At 37.3% G+C, this 25,339-nt stretch overlaps 1 protein-coding gene and 1 long non-coding RNA gene across 8 annotated transcripts in view; both read left to right on the forward strand.

Moving 5' to 3' along the window:
- The window catches only part of Cad87a (cadherin 87A), a 295,629-nt gene that overhangs the window by 9,065 nt on the left and 261,225 nt on the right, over positions 1 to 25,339 (forward strand). The gene's annotated exons all lie outside the window — the stretch shown is intronic.
- Positions 4 to 25,059, forward strand: LOC143213951 (uncharacterized). Its single transcript, XR_013010073.1, has 2 exons — positions 4 to 9,808; positions 10,028 to 25,059. It is a non-coding gene; the product is annotated as an uncharacterized LOC143213951 (long non-coding RNA).

The raw sequence follows: 25,339 nt of genomic DNA on the forward strand, positions 1-25,339 counted from the left end.
AGTAAATTTCTGTTTCTGTTGCGTGACAACACTTTTACTTGATCAAGCTGCTGGCCGAGTTATTACGCCGGCACGGTGAAAGGAAAAGACGTTCCGCTGGGAATTCACTGGCGTGTCGCATTCTTCGAAAAATATTCGCGGAATTAACTCATCCGTGCAATTATATCTTCGCGCTCCTTCCTCCTGCCCCGTTGTCATTTCACTTCCCCATTCAAAGGAGTGCGTGAGAAGCGTGTAGGTATCTGAACACTAGTTGCTTCCACACTCGAAGGTCAACGAACAGTATTGACGTTTACCTTTGACACTTTCAAGAATCTCTTAGGAAAATATTCAGGAGCAAACCGCGTTCCTTTTCACGGTGTCACGTGACTCCGGATATTTTGCGAATGCAATTTCAGACGTCGCGTCGCTTCTATCGAAACAATTTCTCATTTATAACCGCTCCGTCTGTGTCTGTTCGCTTGTCGGAATTTCTGGATTTCAAAATTATGAATATATTAGTAATTAAATAGAGAACTCTCTGTGTACGTGTGTGTGTGAAAACATAGCATACGATCCATACACAGTCCCGTAAATATTGAAATTATTCGAAATTGGAACGGATCTATTTGAAATTTTGTTTTGTGATAACATTGATTGGAGAGTATACAAACGATTCAATTTCCGATTGCCAATAATATTGTAATATTGAAATTTTTTTATTTTATATTTATTAATCTTTCAAGAATGGAGTTCTACACCGTCGTATAGTACGACGATACAAAATTATTGTCAAATGCATATAATTTGCAAATAGTTATTAATCTTCAGTGACTCGGTGATCGTGTTTGTCTGCATTAGGATACAATTGATGTATTAGAAGGCGTTTATTCATTGATTTTGTGAATGTTTACTTGATCATATTTCCGGTGGATATTAGAGCTCACGGAACAGAAGCAATACCGTGCGATTTATTGCAGCACCGTACACATAATATTTGTGATCATTCACGCAGGCTTTGTTTGTTTTCAACATAAATTTGTATCTTGCTCCGAATCAAATGCGATTTTACTGCGTATAGTTGCAGATTTAATTCCCGATACTATCCTCATATTTATATGCACTGGAATATTTAACAACGGATAATATTTCAGCAGTTTCATCGAGATTATTTTTTACCGAATAATCAATACGGTGCTAATGTTTTTAATAAAAACGATTCAATGGTAGTGGACCGGTAGTTTAATATTAGGTTGTTGCATATGAAATGTATGGTTTTAGAAGACAAAAGCAATATTATACATACCATTTTAGGGTATCAAGCTGATCATGGTTGTCTTATTTTTTTAAATTATTATTTGTCTTAATTTTGAATTAGACATCCAATTTGACTTTCAAGTATATTTTAATGTATTTTAAGTTTACTCCAATGTTCACGAATGTGAATGTACACATTATGTGAAAATTTTATGCCAAATTTTCTACCTGAATTGTAACAAACGGAGTGAATTAGAAACTCATCTTCTTGCTCGGAATGTTTAATATGTTGAAAATAATATAACAGTATTTTTAAATTTTTCTAATATTCTACTGTTCTAAATTACACCTACTAATTTTCGTCATAATGTTTAATTACGAGATACCTGATCAAAATCTGGCGATGAATGAACGATTCATACGTCGATAGAAAAATGTTCAAAACAGAGATGACAGTTTTGCAATTGAAGGACACTGAAGAACATTTTATATGCAACAATCTAACATCATTCATCCTATCGTTTGTATATTGCTCATTATCCTGAAAGCTTTTTATCGATTATCCTAGCACGTAACAGTTTGCTATGCTCTTCACAAGGTCATCTGCAGATTATTGAAAGATGACACACTGGTTCTTGGGAAAGCATTCTACTCGGATAGTCTGCCAAAGATGATGGGATAAAAGATACAGGATTTCTAATAATAAGCATGACAAATTGCTCGTGTGAAATGCCTGATAATTCTTAATTAACAAACTAATCACTCCATAAGTTTTAAACATTTTTAGAAATGCCTAATAAAGTACTGTATACATGATGTGTACAGTGTTGTATGTAATAGTATAATGCAGTGTTTCTCAACCTGTGTGCCACGAGAGATTATTAAATGTGCCGCAAGGGCTTTTGACAAATAAAATTAAAATAGCATGGGTTTCGTAACTTCGAAATAGTAACTTAAAAGTTTCGATGAGTTTTGGCTTTCTGTCAAAGAGTACCCTGCAATCAGCTCGAAATCTATTAAAATTCTTCTGCCGTTTGCATCTTCATGGTTCCGTGAATTTGGATTTTCAGCATTGACAGAAATCAAGTCCGAAAAGCGGGAAAGACTTATAAAAGTTGTCGATGAGATGCGAACTTTTCTGGCGACTTTGGAACCTCGTTTCGATTTAATTTGTTCATGAAAACAGGCTCAGCCCTCTCATTGAATAAATTTCGTAAATAAATAATTTGTTTTTTTTTTGTATCATATAACTTTTACATTTTTTACATTCGGGTGTGTCGCAAATAATTCCGGATACTTTTACTGTGCCGCCAACCAAAAAAGGTTGAGAGACACTGGTATAATGTAACAAACAGTGTACACGTGAAATATGGGAAAAAGAAGCTGAAATATTATTTTTACACGTTCAAGTGTTTCACGTTTCGATGTATTTTTCATGTTGTTACCCCGCCCAGGACAATTTACGTCCGGGGTTGAATTACTCGCTACAGAAGCGCAGGTTTTCTTCTTGTATCATTACGCTTATCTCTGTGACGGTACATTGATTTCCTTGGAATTGGCAAAAAGTCAACGGTGGTAATTGAGGTCCATCCAGTTCGTTACTGTAACCATTTCTTTCCCGGTGTGCTCGAAACATATAATTCGTTGTTTTCTCTCGTAGCGGAGTAGAATTGTTTTCAGTAATCTAAATACCGATACTAGGAACGCAAGGTCGGTTGATTGTCGACGTCATTGAGGCGATGGCAAATGTTGCCGGTGAAAGTTTATCGTACGTGGTAGGGGCCTTTATACTAGACGTGTACTCAGGGAGCTATTCGGACCTGATCCCCTCTACCTCAGGGCTTCAGCCTCTTGGCTGCCCTCTCTGCGCTGTAAAGTCTACAACACGGCGAACCGGGTTCAGCTAAGGCGGGCTTCTCAAGACATCGGCCCTGTAAGCCCGGATTGCTCGAGCGCTGTGCTGGTTCGACCACTTTGATCTACGCATAACCTTTGTCCCCATGAGGCGGTGTGTCGCACCATTGCGTCTCAATCGTCAGTGTTATTTATATTTTTAATAAGTACACCTTTGCACACTGACTATAGCTTACTCCTCGAAAAACCCAGACCTGGCATATTGACCTGATGTGATCACAGAACTATCTATGAGAGGAGATAGACACATGATGCCAGGCATAGGCACAGACTGATCTTTGAGCTGCTATCCTGACTACATCTCAAACCCACAGTTGCTCAGGACACTCTAGAGCGAGGGAAGATAATCTTCCATCACTCTCTTTAATGTGATTTACCTTGAAGTGTTGCTCCAGAGAGCTCCATAGCTACTCTAAATAGTGATTGGACTATCAGGTGCCAGTTGGACTCACACTCTATGATCTTGCCCAGGGGTTGTTAAACTTATGTAGTCCAAGGCCCCGCTCCTGAAAAACACTTTTTTTGCGGACCCCATTCCAGCTTTAGGCATTTTTCTTCTTCATGTAAGATTTATATTGAATGAGTTATTTGAATAAAAGCGAAAAGTTGGGGGATGTAAAGACCCTCAGGGGTCCGCGGACCACAGTTTAAGAACCTCTGATCTAGCCTATTATTAGGTATGCAAGGTGTGTATGGTATAGGATATGGATGGATGTGTAACTTAAGGTATGGTTTGTAAACCAAGTCCATTTCTTGATTTTATGCATTTATGACGAAAATGGCACGTACAATTGAAAGCAGTGGACATGTTCGAAATATTTAAGTACATACATCAATGTATTAGTTTCAGCTTAATAGGATAATTAAAAGAAGCTCTTCTGGCGTCATTCGGTCCCACACCCGGCGCAGAGATTGTTTCAGCGACTCGAAACTTTTATGGGGCTGAGCACAGGCCCTGGCCTCCAAAATCGACCAAACGCTGGAGTTAATAGAGTTGAGATCCGGCGAGTACGGCGGCCATTCCGCAGATGTGATGAAACCTGGAAAATGGGATTTGCTTCGGTTTTCGAGGATCAAGGGGTAAAAATCAACCAAGAAGTGTATCGACGGGACATTCTCGAAGCCGTCGTATTTCTGTGGGCCCAACAGCACCTTGGCGATCCACATGCGCCGGCCCACACTGCGAAAACGACTCAGGAGTGGTGCAAAGCCCATTTTCCAGGTTTCACCACATCTGTGGAATGACCGCCGTACTCACCGAATCTCAACCCGATGGACTACAGCGTGTGGTCGATTGTGGAGGCCAGGACCTGTGCTCGGCCCCATAAAAATTTGGAGTCATCGAAAAAATCTCTGTACCAGGAGTGGGACCGAATGACGCCAAAAGAGCTGCGGCCCATAGCCGAAAATTTCAAGACACGTTTGAGCCTTTGTATCGGCGCAAAGGGTGGTCATTTCGAAACTTCTTAAATATATGAATACTAAAGGTCCATGTTATGGTTGTTATTATTTGGTTTTTCAAAATTCGTCAATTTGACAGACTTATAATAAGAAATGATTAACTCCGTTATTTCTTGTCACCCTGTACATAATAACAGTGCTCAAGATGGTTGACCACTGCAACAATTCCCCTATCTCTGGGCCACTCGATTCACCGAACAGAAGCCACAGCTACATTTCTCCGCGTAAACCTAAGATCATAATAGATTTCGGTACAATCTGTAACACGATAGATTGTTGCGTTTCGAGCAAGCGTTGCCATACGTTGCAGGAATCATCGTACGATAAATCGCACCCTGCATAGAGCCCCTTTAGCTTAGCCCGGTTAATCCTGATATGGAGGGAGGTAGAACGTGCAGCCTTGAGACGGCGATGATCGGCTCTGTGCAGATGTCTGCTCTACACACTGTACCTCGAAGACGAAACGAACATGGAATCGTTCTTAACGCGAGAGTCCTCTTAGCTGAGGCATTTCCTTTATAAATGCAAGAATATCGCTGCATCACTTAACGCGGCCTCGAAAAGTCTTAATCATGCTTGGGGACACGCTTCTCTCTCTCTCTCTTTCTCCCGGATTTTTCTTTTAGGAAAAACTGTTCTATCAGAGACCAAAGTTCTTTTTCTCTTTGAAGAGCTGGCAGACCTTTCGGATGCCGCATCAGATTACCTCCATGATTTTTGCCTTTCGGAATCAGTCGGAATAGCATGGATCGTTTGAAAACATTGAAAGTAATGCGTCACTCCTGTCATTCTTATCAGTTGGACCAAAAAATTGATCTGCTAGATCATGTTCCCTATTATGTTCCACCAATTACGAGATTCTAATTGTGTTAAATAATGTGCGACGGTGTCTATTAAACTTTTGCTATCTCCACCGCAACGATACGTCCACAAGTCACGGTACACAGCTTTTTATGGTTCCCGAGAGTGTGACTTAACGATAAGTCAATATATGACACACGACGGAGTATCACTCTAGGATCTGAATGCGTCATATTGTCGAGCTTCCGTCAACACGAGAACTTATGATATTCATATTGTTCGTACGCGAGAATTGAAATCGCGCGAATAACTTGGTTCGCTAGAAAATCCTGCAGTTTCGGAGTACGAGTTCTCTCCCGCGGCTCTTCTGTGCGACAGCATGGTCGATGACCTAGAGGATGTGCTAACGGATCACGGAGCGCCGGTGAATCGAGAACCCGCAAAGGCGACTTGCTCGTAAATGTCTTCGAAAAACATGATAAACTGTGGCTGCCTGTCCAGACTAAAGTCCGTTTGCAGAACTGCCTCTGAAAGGGTTTAATTTTATGGTTAGACCGAGCAGTGAATGATGAATGCGAAGGATCCGAATGCCGGAGCTTCTCCCGACATTTTGAAAAACAAGTAGATCTTCGTTCGACCTAATGGAGAATTCCAGTCTACGCTCGGGCAGATTTTCGGAATTACAGAAAATTAAAGTGACGTTTGTTGATCACTTCGGTGCCAAGTAAAAATGTCTTTCATCTTTTAATTATCTTACTGAGGTGAAACTAATACACTGGTGGCCTTGAATCTTTTTAATATGTCCACTGTTTTAAATTGTACGTACCCCTTTTTGTCATAAACGCATAAAATCCGCAGTCTACTAATTATATATTTAATATTACTCAAACTTTGTTGTAATTTATATTTGTGGAACTTTATATTTGTTTTTTAACACATTACCGACCGGTGATTATTGCATAATTTTGAAATGTGTATGGTACATCCTCAATAACCTCATCTAATAGTTTCAATTAAGATAGTAAATGTAAAAGAAAATTTCTATGCTTTCTTTTGGTACAATTATTGGAAATCTTATTATTAACCCTTTGCACTTGGAGCTATTTTAACTGGAAAATTAAACATTTCTTCCGATCTAGAATATTTCCATTTTCTATGATTTTTGAAATTTTATGTGATGTGAACAATATTTTGAATAATGTTACAGCAATTTTTAGTGGTGCCTCAGAGGGGACAACCTCTTCCGGTAGGTAAAGTGTTAACTAAAAAATAAGACAAATAAACAAAGGAAGAGTAAAATATTAGGTTGTACCAAAAGTTTCTTGCGGAATGTGTTCCTTTAATATTTGCTAAATAAATATTAGGTTGTCCCGAAAGTTGGTTTCCGATTCATGCACATAATGCAAGTTCACGTTAGGAAGTACTAAAACATTAACATGAAGATTATCGCATTGTTTGCATTTATTTAGCAACATTAAAGGAACACATTCCGAAAGAAACTTTTGGGTCAACCTAATACATGTAAAATCCCGTTTTATTTACATTTCTCTATCTCTGATGTCGATTCACACTCGACATGGAGTGCAAAGGGTTAATATTCAAAACATTACCGAGTTGTAGAGGAACAAAAACAAGCAATAATCACGTTTTATCCCGTTCCTGTCGCGTCTGCACAGTTGAGGGGTTTAGTTGATTGTCACGGCTAACGAGAGCCCGGTGTATCATACCAACTGTAAACTATTACATCTATTAATTTTGTTTGGTCACGGGACATGCGAGTTGTGTTATGTACCTACTCCCGTCCGAATGACCAATTTGGTTAATTAACTTTCCGATAACGACACAACAAATTTACCCAGATATTCTACGTTCAGCAGGTGGCAGATTAGTAGTTCCAGATGAAACGAGAAATGTAAGACATGTCATTAAATCCTTTTTAACGAGAACATCAGGTCGAATATTACATACATATTTCAGTTCTGAAAAATTCTAGGGTCGGAAAAGTTCTTTTTCCTTTTCGCTAAGCGATAAATCACTCGCCGGATACTCGTACATCTGTTTCACTGGTTTCACATCGTATCCATTATACTCTTCGCTAAAACACCGATGTCTACGCTTCGCTAGGAACCCTATATGTATATCGTGTCGAGTCCGATCCTTTCCCGGCGTATAAAAATTTTTCATCTCGGTTGAATGATTAGTATGAGTAAAAAAAGAAGCGTTGTGACGCTTTCAATGGATAAAAGATGTACGAGTGGTAAAAACGAGTGAAAAGCAAACATTTCTTTTCTATGTTGGAATACCGTCCACGTGAATGTTATAAGACACTATACTAAAGCATACAAATCTGTATGGTTATCCAAAAGAACTTGTCCCTCCCATATACAGGGTGGCAATTATAAAGCGTTACAAACGAATATCTCCAAAACTATTTATACGCAAAAATGTTTCAGATGACAGTTCAGTGCCGAGGGGGGCATCATGTGGTGGGACTTTTATTTTTCCCGGTGGACACTCCAACGTGCGGTGAAGGACAACTTTCTTTTTTTAAATGGAACGATATGTTTTCTTATCCATCATCAAATAGTGCGTTTTATTCTAAGTTCAATGACCTACGACTCAAGGTCATTCAAGGTCAAACTTGCAGGGAAATGCAGAAAAGGAGTGATCGTTTTATTTCTACTCTAGTTTAGTAGTATGCGTTCAAAATAATTACCTCTTACTTCAGTGCATGTAACAATTCTTTGTTTAAATGATTCTCTAACATTTATCTTAGCACAAGTTCCGCGTATTTTGACTCTCGTGTTTTCACGTGTCGGAGGAAAACGCTGTTCTAGTCTTTTAAATGCTATATGCGATTTTGATGGTCCATCTGGGTAGGATTGTGCATACGAATTAGCAGCCATTCTGTAATTTTTCCTGCATTCTCGTATCATAAACAAATCAAGACAAGTTCGATACATTTCCATTTTCACCACTTATTTAAGCACTATCGTTCAGCCAAGGATACCTCAGCACAAATACTAATGAAACATAAATACCTTTGTTTTCATTTCATTGAAAAATGACTTCGATGTTGTCCCGAGTTATGCTGATATTTTGAACACATGTTATTGTTTCGGTGTGAAAGTTCGCAGGCACGAACTAAAGTATACGAACAAAACGATCACACCTTTCCTGCATTTCCCTGCAAGTTTGACTTTGAGTCATAGGTCATTGAAGTCATCTTAAAACGCACTATTTGATGGTGGATAAACAAAAACACATCATTCCATTTAAAGAAAGAAAGTAGACCTTCATCTCAGCGTGTCCACCGGGAAAAATAAAAGTCCCACCATATGATATTCCCCTCGGCACTGAACTTTCATCTGAAATATTTTTGCGTATAATCAATAGTTTTGGAGATATTCGTTTGTAACGTTTTATAATTGCAACCCTGTAGATCATTTTTCCTCTCTCAAAATCATTAAAGAAAGAATTAACATTCAATTTGGTTTCTATGTATTTCTTGCAATCGATGAAGGCGATTTTTATTTTGCATAAAGATCTGCAGTCTGGTCCTAATACATGATTCATAATCCTGATATTAATGTTTACCTTGATGAGAATCAATTAACATTCGTTCAACGCGCGTAAATAGAATTGCACTAGATTTAATGATTTCGAAGATGGTCTTGGCCAAAAGCGTAGGAGGATCGATCCCAAAAAAACACACGCACACACAAGTGGAAACAGAAATGAGAAGACAAAGGTGGAAGAGCATAGAGAATGTCCCAATACATAATACACAATCCTGATATTAATGTTTATCTTGATGAGAATCAATTAACATTCGTTCAACGCGCGTAAATAGAATTGCACTAGATTTAATGATTTCGGAGATGGTCGTGGCCAAAAGCGTAGGAGGATCGATCCCAAAAAAACACACGCACACACAAGTGGAAACAGAAATGAGAAGACAAAGGTGGAAGAGCATAGAGAATGTCCCAATACATAATACACAATCCTGATATTAATGTTTACCTTGATGAGAATCAATTAACATTCGTTCAACGCGCGTAAATAGAATTGCACTAGATTTAATGATTTCGAAGATGGTCTTGGCCAAACGCGTAGGAGGATCGATCCCAAAAAAAACACACGCACACACAAGTGGAAACAGAAACGAGAAGACAAAGGTGGAAGAGCATATGTAGAGAATGTCCCAATATATAATACACAATCCTGATATTAATGTTTACCTTGATGAGAATCAATTAACATTCATTCAACGCGCGTAAATAGAATTGCACTAGATTTAATGATTTCGGAGATGGTCGTGGCCAAACGCGTAGGAGGATCGATCCCAAAAAAAACACACGCACACACAAGTGGAAACAGAAACGAGAAGACAAAGGTGGAAGAGCATATGTAGAGAATGTCCCAATATATAATACACAATCCTGATATTAATGTTTACCTTGATGAGAATCAGTTAACATTCGTTCAACGCGCGTAAATAGAATTGCACTAGATTTAATGATTTCGAAGATGGTCGTGGCCAAACGCGTAGGAGGATCGATCCCAAAAAAAAACACACGCACACACAAGTGGAAACAGAAATGAGAAGACAAAGGTGGAAGAGCATAGAGATAGTCCGTCTACGATAGGTAGAAGCAGGGGATCGAGGTAACGGTATACATAACCTGACGTTGCCCACACGCTGGTGTATTGTCTGTACCGAGCATGGAAAGACGAGATATGGTTTCTACGTATGCGTGCATGCATTACAGACTACAGACCATGCCCACAGCCACCGAGCTCATGTTCACCGCTACGCGAACGCACACTCTTAATTCGCCGATGTACACATACACATACATATATCTTCGGCGTCCCCGGCACCTGCAGTTGCAATATTCACACGAGCACACCTTCGTCTTTAGGATCCGGCGTGCTGAGCTCGACTCGGCCGAACAAGTCGTGGTTGGCGCTTAAATATCCTTGATAGGGTGCGGGTTGCAGGCGCCATAAAAGGATCGAATGCAAATGCAGCCGCGTTTTCTTATACGCGTTGTGTGGAAAACATTTTTTTTACGGGGCCGTTAGAACAAACTATGGAAGCACGCCTATATTCGTGTAACAAGATGCCAAAGTAAAAACTTCTCTGGCTTCGTGTACTTTCGCCGGTCCATGCACAGAAGCATACAGTTTCCGTTTAAAATGCAGAGTTGATCTTGAAATATGTTCGAGGTTTCTTCACCTAGAATAAAGACGCGCTGCAGCCGTCGCTACAACGATTCTTTTGCCACGGGCCGGGTCGGGGGCCGGCTCTCGTCTAAATTCCTTTTGGCGAATTTCGTCCGGCTCTGCGAAACTCCCGAGGGAACATTAACGTTGCACATCGTTTCCCTAAAGACTGTATTCGCAGAGAAATATTTTTCTAATTCAGACTATCTACCTGGCGAATGTATTTCGGATAACGACAAAACTTTTCATCGGAACTACGAAGGTTGTTCAGTGGCAGTGTTGCGTTATTTAGCAGCGGAGGAGCGCGGCGTCTTGAATCGTCGGTGACGAGGTTCCACAACTTTCCTCATTAACTTCAACTCTCAATTTTTAACCAGAGAAGCGACGGCGGCGGGAGCGTGCACCCGCTTGCGTCTCTACACCTCAATTGCGCAACACACAAGATTTCGCTTCTATTCAAACTCGCGTGAGAGTCCAGATTCTCGAAATACCGCGATACAATTGTGGAAACCGTTCATTACACTGGAAACAGCTCATTGTTCTCACCGCGTCGTTGCTATTGACACGACGGTTTTTCTCTTTTAACCGTGCGATTTACAGCGGATCCGAAATTTGCACTATCATCTAGTAAAAGCTAATTCGTCCAGCTTGCCAGAATAACCGATGCCGGTTGGCGCATTTGTAAATTGTTATTCTGATTTAGAGATTTCAAAAATTTCAATTTTATGGTTATAATCATCTTTCTTTTGGTTATAATCAGTCTTTAGGATCACGCAGATCCCCATATACATACAGTGGGTGTATGTAAACGACCTGATTTTTTTATAATCAAATAGAAGCATCGGTTTACAAAATGATATGCAAAAAAGATTTTCCAAAATTTTCATTAAGGGCACAAATAAAAAGACGTTTTAAAAAATGCCTTTTTTATTTTTGCGTGTAACCTTGTAAATAAATCTTTTTTGCATACCATTTCGTAAACCAATGCTTCTAATTGATTATAAAAAATCAGGTCGTTTGGTACAATTATGAAAAAGCTGTCCTATTTTGAAGGGCGTACGAATATTTTTTACACACTCACTGAACGTTCCTCTCATTCATTTCGAAATTGCCAGAAAGGTACAGGCTTGTTGTAACTGACAAACTGCGACTGAATTTGTTATATTACTCCTGGATACGTATATGTATTTGTAAGTTGAACAAATTTAATCCTTCCGCTTAGCGCATATTTTTCCATTTCAAGAGCCGAGAGCTATCCGAGTGATGCTGTGTGTCACATTTTTATGATGGAAGGATTCCCTGATATTTTATTTCGTATTTACTTCAACGTTTTAACGTTTCGCGACTGACAACGCAAACATTTTCCTGTATGATTCTAATATACATAGAATATAAGTATCACTGGAATGGATTTAATGGCTAATTTGATTTGTATTTTAAAGGGAACTTTTATCGAGAATATTTAGAAATACTCCATTGTTTTTTAAATAAAAATGCAATATGTATACCTTGTGAAATTTTTCTATCTTTTAAGAAATAAAAATGAATACAGTTTGTATTATTTATAAATTGTAGTAAGTATTTAGAATTAGCTAATGAGGAACATTAGAAAATGCTGCTTAAAAAAACCAGAGAACCCTGTAAGTGTCTTGTAAAATATTTGGCAGGGCCCGTCTTGTACAATAATAATCAAACTGACAAAAATGTTAGAAATTGATCGAGAAAGACGAAAATATATTTTTGTGACGAAAACACATTTTTAAAAACGTGTAAGACGTAAGAAGTGCATTTATGTCAAAAAGTGGATGAAGTTAAGAATGTCGTTACATCATTTTCGGCTTACTGAAATTATTGAAAGAAGGAATACATTCTCATCTAACTTCTATTGACCTCCCAATGTCACCGATTAGAATGATTCCTTAATTATTAAAGAATCTTCTGAACGAAAATGTTCACCGCATTATTCCCGCTCTTTCCTACTTGCAAACTAAAAAAAGTGGAAAGAACTTTTCTTGTTTAACTCATTAAAACGAGCAGGCCACTCGAGTGGCCGAAAAGTCCTCGGGGGCTGTGTCGTCGCGCGATGAAGTTTCCAACGAAACAAAATATTTGCGTTAAGCGTGCAAGTGAAAGTGTTACTCTCCCCGGAAGTCGACGCGATTTAGCAAGTACATCCTGTTACAATTAGATTTACATGAAAATTCTACAAGGTTTCGGTAGAGGTTAACTGTACCATCGCTCTACTTGTGCCTCTGACATAAACTCGGTCTAAGGCGGAGGTAGAAATTGCCAGAGATATTTCTCGACGGCGATGTTTCGTGAACTAGAAATTCGCGTTCATTCGCCTGTAAAGCGATATCGTAGGCACACCATTCTTTGCATTTTCTTTGAGCCCCGTACCATCCAGACTCTTTCAATACGAGAAATCAGAACGAACGAAATAAGTAAGAAAAAACGAAACCGGAGAATCGAGTTCAAGAATATATCGGGTACAACGGAAATGTAATCAGCTGGAAAATATTCCTTAACAAAGTCAGAATATTAAGCTCAATCGCATTTCACTAGATTACACAGATTGCAGATTCTACTCGAACAGGAAAAAATCTAATACCAATGTGACACCTGTATTTCGCATGCAACTACCACTTTCATTGGAACATTCTTTTTGTGCAAACGAGATGAATATCGGTGCTATAGAAAATTAATTATAGCTTAAAACTTCATATTTTCCATTTAATGTTTTCTTGAACATTACGAAGATGGAAGATTATTGGATGAATTAAAAATAAAAAATCAAATAAGAACACAGTATGTTTTGGAAAAGGATTCCGTTGTTTAATTGAATAGTTCTTTTTTTGATTATATCTAATACTTTAAATGCAATAATATAAAGATATTTATCATTATATCTTATAATTATGTACAACAAAATCTAAATTTCAAGCAGCTTTCTTAATTCTCATGCTTTATAAAACGATAGCGTTAGTGGTAAAATTGTTTATTCTCTAAAAAATGTTGAACAGTGAAACAAAGAGACAGGAACTCAATAATAGAAATTATTAAGGTGGCACACAGTATATTAGCACATTAAATTCAATAGATTTTGCAAACGCTTTCTATGAAAGGGAATAAAAACACCGACAACAAACAATACGATTCAGAAAGCCGTATACAAATTTTCCGAAAACTAAATAAATTTGTATCACGTCCCCTATCAAGAGTTTCAGCTGTTGATTAAATTCACGCACCTAAATTTCAAAATTCCGAGTTCTATGGTAATAACTTAATAAATCGATTCGAACTCCAGACGCGGCAACTTGTAACGTTATTTTAACTCCATTAGCCGAAAATTGCATTATAATTTCTCAGTCGCCCCGTCTGAACAGGCATCGTACATAATCTCGCTACTTGTAGTTTCGGTGAACTCCGTGTTAACTATACCGACAGAAATTGATGGAGACGTTCAGGAAGCTGACGTTTCGCCAACTCAAAATTCGCCATTACCAGCTACCTCCGAAGTAATATACGAGTACACATGTGCACGTAAAGGACTCAATTTATCCAGTTTTCCGGAGTTTCAGTTTCCAGAACGTTACTTTATTTCGTTTTCCTGCAACTGGTCGCGAACGTACAAAGCTAATTCTTTCCTTAATTATTGCATAATTAAAAGAGGAATGATCCTGAAGATCATTAGGTCGTATTATAATGAATGCGTTTTGGCACACGCTTTCATACGATATCAAAAAAATACGTAACATTCCATTTAAAGAATTGAAGATCACCTTCATTTCTAGAAAAATAATGCAGATAAAAAATTGCGGACGCCATTGTATTGCTTGCAAAAAACAGCATACAGTAGGACCTCGATTAACCGGCTAATTAAGGCCTGATGGATAATCCAGACCCGAGGGAGATAATTAAAATGTACATTATATTCCAAAATAAATTTTTTATTTTTGAACATTTATTTCTCTTCATAATATAATCATATTTTACTGTTTCCTCTTTCACATTTTTCGAAAAAAAAGCTGGTTAGTAATGACGCGAACACCCCGTATAAGTTTATACATATAAAATCGCTAGATTAAAACTTGTGTTCCCACTCTACCTTCCCCTTCTACGACGCGCAGAGAGGGGGTAACTGTTTCTCCTCAAGTCGTGGTCCCTCCCTTATCTGGCGACTCTGATCATAGTTCTATCTATGTATCGAGATGTGTGTCGAACGGCAGGCCAATGGTAAAAGGACGAAATCTGATACAAGTGCAATAGTAGAACAAAAAGAAAAAAAGAATGGAATAAAATGAATCCTAGAGAGAGGAAAAATAATATCACGCGAACTTTTTCAAGTTCTTAACACTAGGTTTGCGGAGCTCTAGAAGTAATTACTTTACATTAGTTTATGAACATAACAAGAATGTGTTTATCCAAATTTTTCGCCATTTTTCCAATAGTATATACCCTAAGAAATAAATTTGGTAAATGATTCCTCAGGGAAGCATCTTTACAATCTTAATAATCGCAAGTTAAGAATATTAGAATTTTCACATTCATGTTCACAAGATTAAAACAATTGGGCCCGATGCACACATCTCTTTTCAACAAAAGTTCCATACAACTTTCTGGACGACCTAACCTAACATATCGTTACGATGTGGTTGCACAAGCTTACTTCGAATAAAAAGGGTTCAGTGCATCGACATTGCATTTTGATAGAAGATTCGGCTACCTAATCAGCAATTGAAAACATTAAATAAAATATAATACTCGGTGGTTCAGCTAGATTCGAAAGATCAAATAGTTTCCGATACACGTACGGTCCGCAGCGTTTTAAAAAGTAATTAATTATTCGTCGAAACGCTCACCAGTTAATTGAGATTGAACAGTAACGAATTAATCAATTAATTTTCAATGAACCAACGATCGTACTGATACGGGCCGAGCATGCGATCCGAAACCCGAAGCTCGAAGCCCGGAGCGTAGATTCGCTGGTTGATAATGATTACTTCGTGACAGATTGGTTCGGTGGCGCATCGGCTTTTGTTTCTCCTGGACGCAGTTACGCATCTTAAGTATTGGCACGTGTCAGCCGGTAGCTCGCTATTGCTCCATTATACTGGATAAATGAAAAGCTACGAGCTATGAATGCACCGCACGTGACTTCGATATGTCACGTTTCTGATCCTCCGCTTCCTATATACAGAGAGCTCCTTGCTCCTCCGCGTTCGCATCCTTCCATTTCCTCTCGTACTCTCGCACAGTCTCGAAATTCGAGTTAGCACAATTGGGAATCCTGGCTGGTATCGGCTGACTGCCGCTCTGAATAATCGAACGGGGCCGAATTTTGAGTTTGTTGAGCGTGTCGCTTCCTAAAAATACTTTTATCAGCCAATTCGTGGTGCTAGTGATGCTGATGGTTACTGTTGTCCACTTGCAAGGCAAGGACCCCAAGTGTCCGACTTCGATTTTGATAATTTTTTGTGAGATGATGGTATATGGATCCCTAATTATGCATGCAAAATATTAGGTGTAGTTACTCAATAGTTTTAAAGATATAAACAATTAAAGTTTCATGCCTTGTTGGTATACCATGATTTGAGCTGTGTGCAACTTTAATTGTTTATATCTTTAAAACTATTGAGCAACTACACCTAATATTTTGCATATATCATTAGGGATTCATTCTTTTGGTGCAAATATATTCTTGTCTTAAACTTGTTATAAAATATACGTTTTTATCGCTTTAAATAAATACGTCAGCGTGTCCACCAGTGGTACACGTGACACTGAACGTGTTAAAAGATACAGTTTCATATCATTCAAATGTAGAATTAACTAATGTTTGAACCATGTATTGTTCTCTCAGTTTTTAAATCGGCTAACGCTCGATAGTCACCACGGCTAGAATACTTCCTGTAAACAACACAACGTTACCGTACACCACGACATACCTAATTATAGCTTATCCTTTGTGCTCCATTAACAATTCCTTCGTGGCAATTCAATGGGTGTTGCAATCCTCGTGATTGAATACTGCTAATTAAACCGTATCTTCCATTTCTGTCTACTCCGATATAGTAACGTGAAAATAAAGGGATCTACCCTGCTTCAAGAGCGACCGAGTATTGCCGCGGGAAATGAGACTATACACTCCGTAACAATACTATAAGACACTATACAAAACCATACAGACCTCTGTTATGAAAAGGAACGTGTCCCTCCCATATACTATATTTATTGTTCATTCACAGCATGTACAGCTACCTTTCTTTTTCGTAACCTCCAACAATCTTTTTGATATACACTAACGAGCATAACTGATTCAACACACTTTAAATCAGAATAACTTTTTTATGAATGGACCAATCGACTTCAATTTCTCTGTAAGGCTAGACGAATTAGTTTCGTAAATGACGTCTAAAAAATGTGTTGAAAAAATGCATTTTCTACTTTTTTTTGCTGGGCCAATAACGAAAATTTAAAAGATGTGTTTGGTCAGCTTGTATAGATGATATACGTTCTGAAAATTTCATTGAAATTGGTTAATTGGTTTACCAGTTATACACGATCAGAAGTGGCAAAAATTGCAGTTTTTAAAAATCTCGGCCTTTTTACCACTTTTGATCGTGTATAACTCGTAAACCAATTAACGAATTTCAATGGAATTTTCAGAACGCATATAAATCATACGAGTTTACAAAACACATCTTTTAAATTTTCGTTATTGGCCCAGCTAAAAAAGTTGTAACAATCAATTTTTATTATTGTTTATCACAACTCCGACCAAATGCATTTTTTCAAAATATTTTTTAGACGTAATTTACTAAACTAATTCTTCTAGCCTCGCAGAGAAATTGAAGTCGTTTGGTCCATTCATAAAAAAGTTATTCTGATTTAAAGAGTGTTGAATCAGTTATGCTCGTTAGTGGAGATAGACAGCTATACATAGAAAAGGTGTACTAAATTGTTTGTAGCGTTCCGAATATAGACAAAGATAGCGATTCAAACAGAAAGAGGAGTTCAGCAAACATTCAAGCATTCGGGAGAACTCAACCTTCTAAATTCGAAAATGAAAAAATTCCTTATTTTTCGTTTTTCGCCAATGAAACTTTTACCATCGTGCTCGTCTCGTTTTTCTGATTAAAATGACGCCAAACACGATATACTTGCGATCGTAATTACTTGTGTAACAAGCGATTACAGTTTCGGATTTCACATTTACGGTAGAGATACACGAATTTTTAACTTCGCTTGTTGCACAAGTAATTATGATCGTAACCGCATCGTGTTTGGTGGCATTTTAATTAGAAAAGCAAGACGCATGCGACGGTAAATGTTTCATAAAAAAGTTTAATATGTTGAAGATAATATAACATTATTTTAAAATTTTTCTGTTGTTCTTACTGTTTTGAATTACACCTACCGTATTTGTCATAGATGCATAAAATCAGCTGTCTAATTATCAGTTACTTTTATTCGTAATTCTTAGAAATATTAATTAAAATATATGTAGTATATGAATATAAGTAAATTATAAAACACATAGTACCGAAGAGAAAGAAATTCCTTTTTATGATATAGATTTGTATGATTTTACGTGTAGTACCTTATAGAATCGTTGCGGACTGTAATTTGCACACGCGACTGTGACTAATATTTCGTTCAAAGCGTAAGACGTTGGTAGCGCATAGGTATAGACACGAATAAGCATAAACTTCAGAACGACGAAACAGAAAGTATCGAGCTCGACAATTGCCGGATCTGCACAAAGAAGCAATGAAACGACTGCGTTTTCACGGGTACTAGCGAATGCCAGGTGAACGAGACCGATTTCCCTCGAGTTATTCCGTTTCACATTGTCGTCTCTATAGAAACTTTATCCTTAATACACCATTTCAACGACAAATACGACACCGCGATTGAACTGGTTATCGTATATCAGTGCGGGATGGTTTTACGAATTGAACTCGAAGTCGTACCTAACTCTTTTCCTTTTACCATTTCTGTTGTATTTAAATGAACACTTTCTCATTGCTTTTAGAGGATTCATATATACAGGGTGTCCCATGGCAGCTGCCGTTTCTTATAACTCCTGAACGGTAAGCGATGGGGCACAGATGTAGAGGGACTTTGTTTCTACCATCATTTTCTACGTGGAATTATCAGTAGACAGCGGATCTTTATGCAAAATAAACATTTTGTACCTGAATTGCAACAAACCCGAGTGAAATAGGTTAATAGGTTGAAAATAATATGATAGCATTTTTAAATTCTTCTAATATTTTTACCGTCTTAAATTACACCTATTCATTTTTGTCATAAAAATTTTTATCTTTATTTTTCCAGTTATTTCAAAGTTACTTCGTGTTTTTAAAATGGAATGTTATATTTTCGTTTTGGTATTATGAAGGTACAGAAGGAAACAAGTTCAGCTTACGTCTTTGAAATGATCTTGAGCTAATCCAAGCTTGTAGAAATGAATAACTTTTAAAAGAGACGAAAGTTCTTCTACATTTTTGCCCCCAACAGGAGTTACGTCATGCGTGCATTTTCGTTACATTAACTATACAACTAACAGGAGTGCAGGGAATATTCACACACTTATAATAAAGTGTACAATGGCAGGCCTTGATTCATTAGTTAATCATCATCTGTCGATATTAAAATAACAGATTGTATAGACGTTATTATGTACAGTTACTCGGATTGTTATAATGAGTGATTAATGAATAAAAAATATGGTACGGTGTATCGTTGGTTCTCGAGCTAATTAATAAGAACCTTATGAACACAATGTGATATTCGGACTCACTATTGTTCAACTGATTACAATGCAGAGTTCATGATATATCGTTGATTGTTACGATATAAATACATGTATTATTTGTTTACCTTGTAGATTTGTAATTATAATTACCCGCCAAAATTTCGCTTTAATTAATAATCCTGGTCGAGTTCATTATTAAAATTTCCTCATTCCGTGTGTAATTGTATATATATTTATTTATTTAATTTGAACCATACGGTCAAGGAATGGACTTGGTTTACAAATCATATCTTATATCTAATTGGTTAATTAGGCGATAGTGGTGAGAGTGGAAGAGGGGGAGTGTGGAAAATGGATTTGATACTCTGAGGGGACCAAATAATTAAAAAAAAAAACTAATTAGTTAATTTCAATCTGTGGCTGTTTCTTCTTATCCCTTCAATATCTCGAAACCCCTAAACCATTCTATTACTTCTGCTACCCTTCGTGTGTGTGTGTGTGTGCTTGTAGTATCTATTCTATACTTATTTTTAAAATTCGGAATGTATTAATTTAGAACTCCTCAAATTAAATTAATATATACATACAATTAAAATTCGAATAGTTTGTAAAATTTGAAAATGTAAGCGTTAAATAGCGCGTAAAATTATGCCTTATAGGGACAGACAGGAATACAGAGAAGTATCGACAAATACGTATTAGTTTACAGTATTTTGCAAAAGATTTTGAAGTTACTTTTGCAGCTACACGTGACGAAAAAATAGTATTGTTAACGTATTATGTGAAAACAGACGAATAAACGAAAGATGTTTCATGGTGTGTAATTACAATATGGAATTTTCTTCCCCGCTGTAGCTTCACGACTCCCACTACCAGTGCGTCGGTTCCCCCACTATCAACTCTTTCATAGTGCCCCTATCGTGCTTCACTTCGCCTGACTGCGAGGATACGGCCTCCTATACACTCCTGATCTACCCAACCTCCTCCTACACTCCACAGAAGCCTGGTTTGAGGCACAAAAAGAATGTAGGTACCTAATTCTGCACAGTTATTTACATTGAGAAACAAATGTGATTTAGTAGCCAAAAAGTTTGGTATTATTAAATTGTAGAGTAAATTGTAAATCGTAAATTGCAATTTGTGTAAATTGTAAATTAAAAACTATACAATAGAAATTGTAAAGATTCCTGATTTTAATTGAAGTAAATGAGATTTCTGTTCCTCCAACACCTGTGTCTCTCTATCAGTTCGGATATGGGAGGCTCTGCTGTATTTCGAATCGCCCCCAAGCCTCGAATTGGTTAGACTATTCTGTGAAAAATGTAGAAGAGGAATTTAGCGGAGTTTATACGATATCGTGACAGTTTAAGTAGTGAAAATTTCATTTGAAACACGGCCGTATCGATTCTTCGCATGTCTGCGTAAATATGTAGCGTCTACTTCTCCGTAGCGGCAGGCAGCAGTGCATTGCAGTCCGTTTGCCGGAATTTGCAGGGCCTTGCGGTCGTATGGCTCTAAATAATCCAGCGAGTTGGTAATACCACCTCGGTCCACTAAATTTCCCTGGGCTAAATAACGAGAGGCTGTCGGTAGAGTGCCGGCTGCTAGGCACAGTTGAGAAATGGCTTATCCTCTCTTGGAGGATTATAGCTTACTAGGCATAATCGTCGTAATGAAATTTAAACCAGCCCCGGTCGATGTGGACCACTAAATGCAAGCTCCACCTGAACGGAGCTGTTTTGTGCTTGGTTACAGTTATCACGACAGCTCCGGGATTGAAAGCAGCGCGCTTAGTCAACGGAACCAATTCAAAAGGTGTCGCACGATCCAACAGTGCGAGTCGTTTGTCCGAACGTTCAACTCAATCTGATTCGCAATCACGCGGTAAAAAAGTAAAACTGATAGGCGCCATCATAAAAAGAGAAGAACGCGCAGTGGCCAAACATCGTAAAAACGCGGATTAACTCGGGCTACGCTTAGACCATAAAGTTGCAACTAGACTGCGGATCTTTATGCAAAAAATAACAATTTTCTGCACCGATCGCAAGAAATTGAAACTAAATTGAATGTCAGTTCTTCCCGTATGGATCTTAATAGAGGAGGAATTATATATTGACATCTTGAGAGGTTCTTCTTTTGCAATTACAGTTCTTTGTTCTTCGGTCGGAAAGTAAATGTAAATAGTTATGGAGAAACTTCCGCGCACGTTACGCATGTTACTTCTTTGTTGTTTTTCTAGACTCACAAGGCAACTTTCTGAAGTGTTAATTTCCGCGCGTTGGAACGTGTTAAACACGTATGCATGTAGTCTTTTCATCGATTAAAATTTACATTCCAAGTATGAAAACGACTTTCGACATGGCCCAATCAGGATTATTGACTCGAATCGGGAGAGAAAAGTTACCCTCTCTCTGCCAGTACTAGTCACATGACATTGTGACATATGCACGACAGAGACGGAACGCGTCACGTGACCGGGCCGTGGTGGAAGCGTGGGGGAAGATAGAGTGGGGACACAAGTCTTACGAATTTAAAACATATTTAATCGGACGCTTTGGAAATTATTAATTACTGCTAAATATTAGATGATTGCGTAAGTTCGTGCCCGATTTGAAAATAAAATTCAATGGTTAAATTTTAAAGAATATAACTTTATTAATCAATTATACATATAGTCATCATTTATTTCTAATTGTAGAAAATTTAACCATTTTTTAATTTTAATTTAACCAATCTCCAACTAAATCTACAAAATTTAACCATTGAATTTTATTTTCGAATCAGACACGAATTCATGCAGTCATCTGATATTAGAATAATAAAAATTATCTAGAATTAAGAGGATGAAAAATGCATAGGACCATCCATTTTAGTGTAAAACATTTATATATAAATTCATATTTAATTTCCGCCGAGGATATCTCGTTACATATTATCGAACAAATCTTATTTTTTTCTAATATTTCAGACAATTGCCTGATGTTGTATTTATTTTTTGTTCGTCAATGATTTAAAATCAAATCCGCGTGTAGAAAACTTCGATGATAGAGAGTTCTGATAAAGACGTATATTGTATATGATTTTATACCGGATATGGTATATAACGATTAGGTTTCAAGATAATCAACAACAAATAATCTGATCGCTTAATGAAATTTGAACCTGGTTGATTCGCTCGTAACGCAAGGCTTCACTTCTGCAGTCTTGTTACTAGCAGTATACATATACATAACCTCGGGGTCTCGACCTTAAGTCTCGCACTTACCCTAAAAGACAAATTTCCTTAGGTATTCCAAGGAACGGCGTAACCTTGTCCGCGTGTTTCGGTAATCCCTACTTGTAATCGCCCCCGTGTACGGGAAGATGAAAGGAAAATCTTGTTAAACTATTTACCCCTCCTGTAAAATACCTTCACCGTGATTTTGCTGGCAGATGAACGACCTAACGCGCACTGAATCGCATTACGCAAATGACCGGTTCAATTTCGTTTTACGAAATTACGAGATTCCGCATCTGTCTAACTATATTTTCCGATTTCCGTTTCCAAATTTACTTTTATCGATTACTTTAACCATTTGCAGTCGGAGCCATTTTAACTTGAAAATTAAAACATTTCTTCCGATCTAGAATAATTCCATTGTATTTGATTTTTTTCATTTATGGATATGAAATTGATATAGTACCTCGTGCAATCCTTAAATGTGTAGTAATGGATTGGATACAAATATATCTTTAATTTATGGATATGAAATTGATATAGTACCTCGTGTAATACTTAAATGTGTAGTAATGGATTGGATACAAATATATTGAATAATGAAAACAATATTGTGAATACAGCAATTTTTAGTCGTGACTTTAAGTCACCCCTCGACTGCTAAGGGTTAATTATTCATTTCCTTGGCAAAGTTAAATATAGGTTCTCTCAAAAATGTCATTTGAAGTGACATTTCGTTTACAAAAATCTCCGCGGCTTTGTTAACACTAGAACTACCGAGCACTAAACGCAATTGGCATACATTGCCTCATAATAGTGACAGAGTTGCATTTATTTAGCAATATTGCAATATTTTCTGGCTTGCAATATCGACTTGCGATATTTTCTTCGATAGAGAAGTTCAAAAACAATTTCTCAGAAAAACATATTTATAATTTTCTAAAAAAAAAAAACAAATCAGGAGCGGGCCATTTTGACTCCCCTTCGTAGATCTGGTGTTAAGGAGTTATTAACGAAAAACACGGACAAATCACAGCGCGGCAACGATGCTCGACGCGACGGCTCGCGAAGTCCGGCTCGGCGGCAGGTTCTACTGAGCGTAGCGTTGGCGTCGCGTCGCGGTGAAGCAGTGAACAAGAGAAGGAGCAGAAATTGATTGGATTAAAACTCACTCATTCAGCCGTAAATGCACTTACTGCTTCGAAACGTCTGTCATTGCGCTATTCGGAGACGAGTTGCACAGCTGACTTCACAGGTACAACACAATAAACTGCGCAGCTGGTGGTAGATAACAACCGCGAGCTTCGAATTGACACGTCTCTAATAAATGTCTCGAAAGAATTATTATGAAGGCGTTATAAAACAATTTTATTGAAAGATAAGAAATATGAACGTTCTTCCTTACTTTAGTGTGCTAAATCCATCAATGAAATTATATTACGATTTGTATGTAAAAGCTTTCAAACATGTGGAATTAATAAAGAATCGAGAATCGTGTCCACATTTTTTCGCAATATCCGGGAACCGTGTCGACTGTATATATTTTTTATGCGAGAATTCAGGGAGATTAAGCCGATGAAGGAGAAATTGGTTATTGCAATCGGGAGAATTAATACGCGCGGTCATTTGACTGAATGTATCAGAATTGTTCGGCTTCCACCCGAGATACGCGTCCATATTTCCTCTCAATATTCAGTATATCCTGATCCGACAGTTCGATAGAATTTGTGAAATTGAACATCACTTCCGTTGAGAACGTTACTTTTACCATCAGCGGGTTTAAAATGGATGAAACGAATACGACAGTAGCACTTATCTAGTCAAATATCATAGTTAATGTTATACTTGTGACACGATACTCCGAGGCGGAGGAAACGGTAGAAGTCTGTTTACAAATGCTGGGAGCAGCTTCAAACGCATTCTGATCTCGAAAGTTTTCATTATCTCGAAATTTCGTTCATATTCATAAGAAAAGTGACATAAGGGAGAAATGGGAATTTTACAGGAGAGCCATTTGAAAATTACCTAAAATTGCCCATTTATTTTTTCGTATATCATCAACTTAGAAATGCAAAATAATTTGTTATTATTTAGATACTGGGCTAATTGTCATGCACATAAGTTACAAAAAGTACACCACAATTTATATATTTATTATTAGACAGCGGATGTTTATGCATTTATGGCTTATGTAATTCAAAAGATGCTATAATATAAAATTCGATAGAATTTAGTACGATTTTTATTTGTTTTAGATCAACGAAGGCTGTTTCCGTGAAAAATAGGATTTTGTTCCATTCTACTTTCTCAAAATTTGTCTATAAAAATTGGAAATTGCATAAACATCCGCAGTCTATTATTATACTTTTTTTAGAAATACATTTTGAGTTGCGTCACTTTTTTCATGAATGAACATCTTGGAATATTTCGTTTAGAATAAATATTTCGAGCAGAAATAAAAAATAAATGCACAATTACTATAGCACTTTTTTTTTACTATATTTACTTTTTACTATAGCAATTAATAAGCACTTTTTAATGTGAAAGATGCGTATGTAATTTTTGGTACTTCCAATAAATGTTCTACTTGTTCCGAGACAAATATTTGTTAATAATGGAGAATTGTTACAATAATTATAGAAGACGTTCCAGTATAAAAGAATAAATTCTTTATTTCGTAATCGAGAAGGAAGGCAAACCGCGTTATGACGTTCCTC

Source organism: Lasioglossum baleicum, chromosome 12 (genome assembly GCF_051020765.1).
Source record: "Lasioglossum baleicum chromosome 12, iyLasBale1, whole genome shotgun sequence".
NCBI classification, from domain to species: Eukaryota; Metazoa; Arthropoda; class Insecta; order Hymenoptera; family Halictidae; genus Lasioglossum; species Lasioglossum baleicum.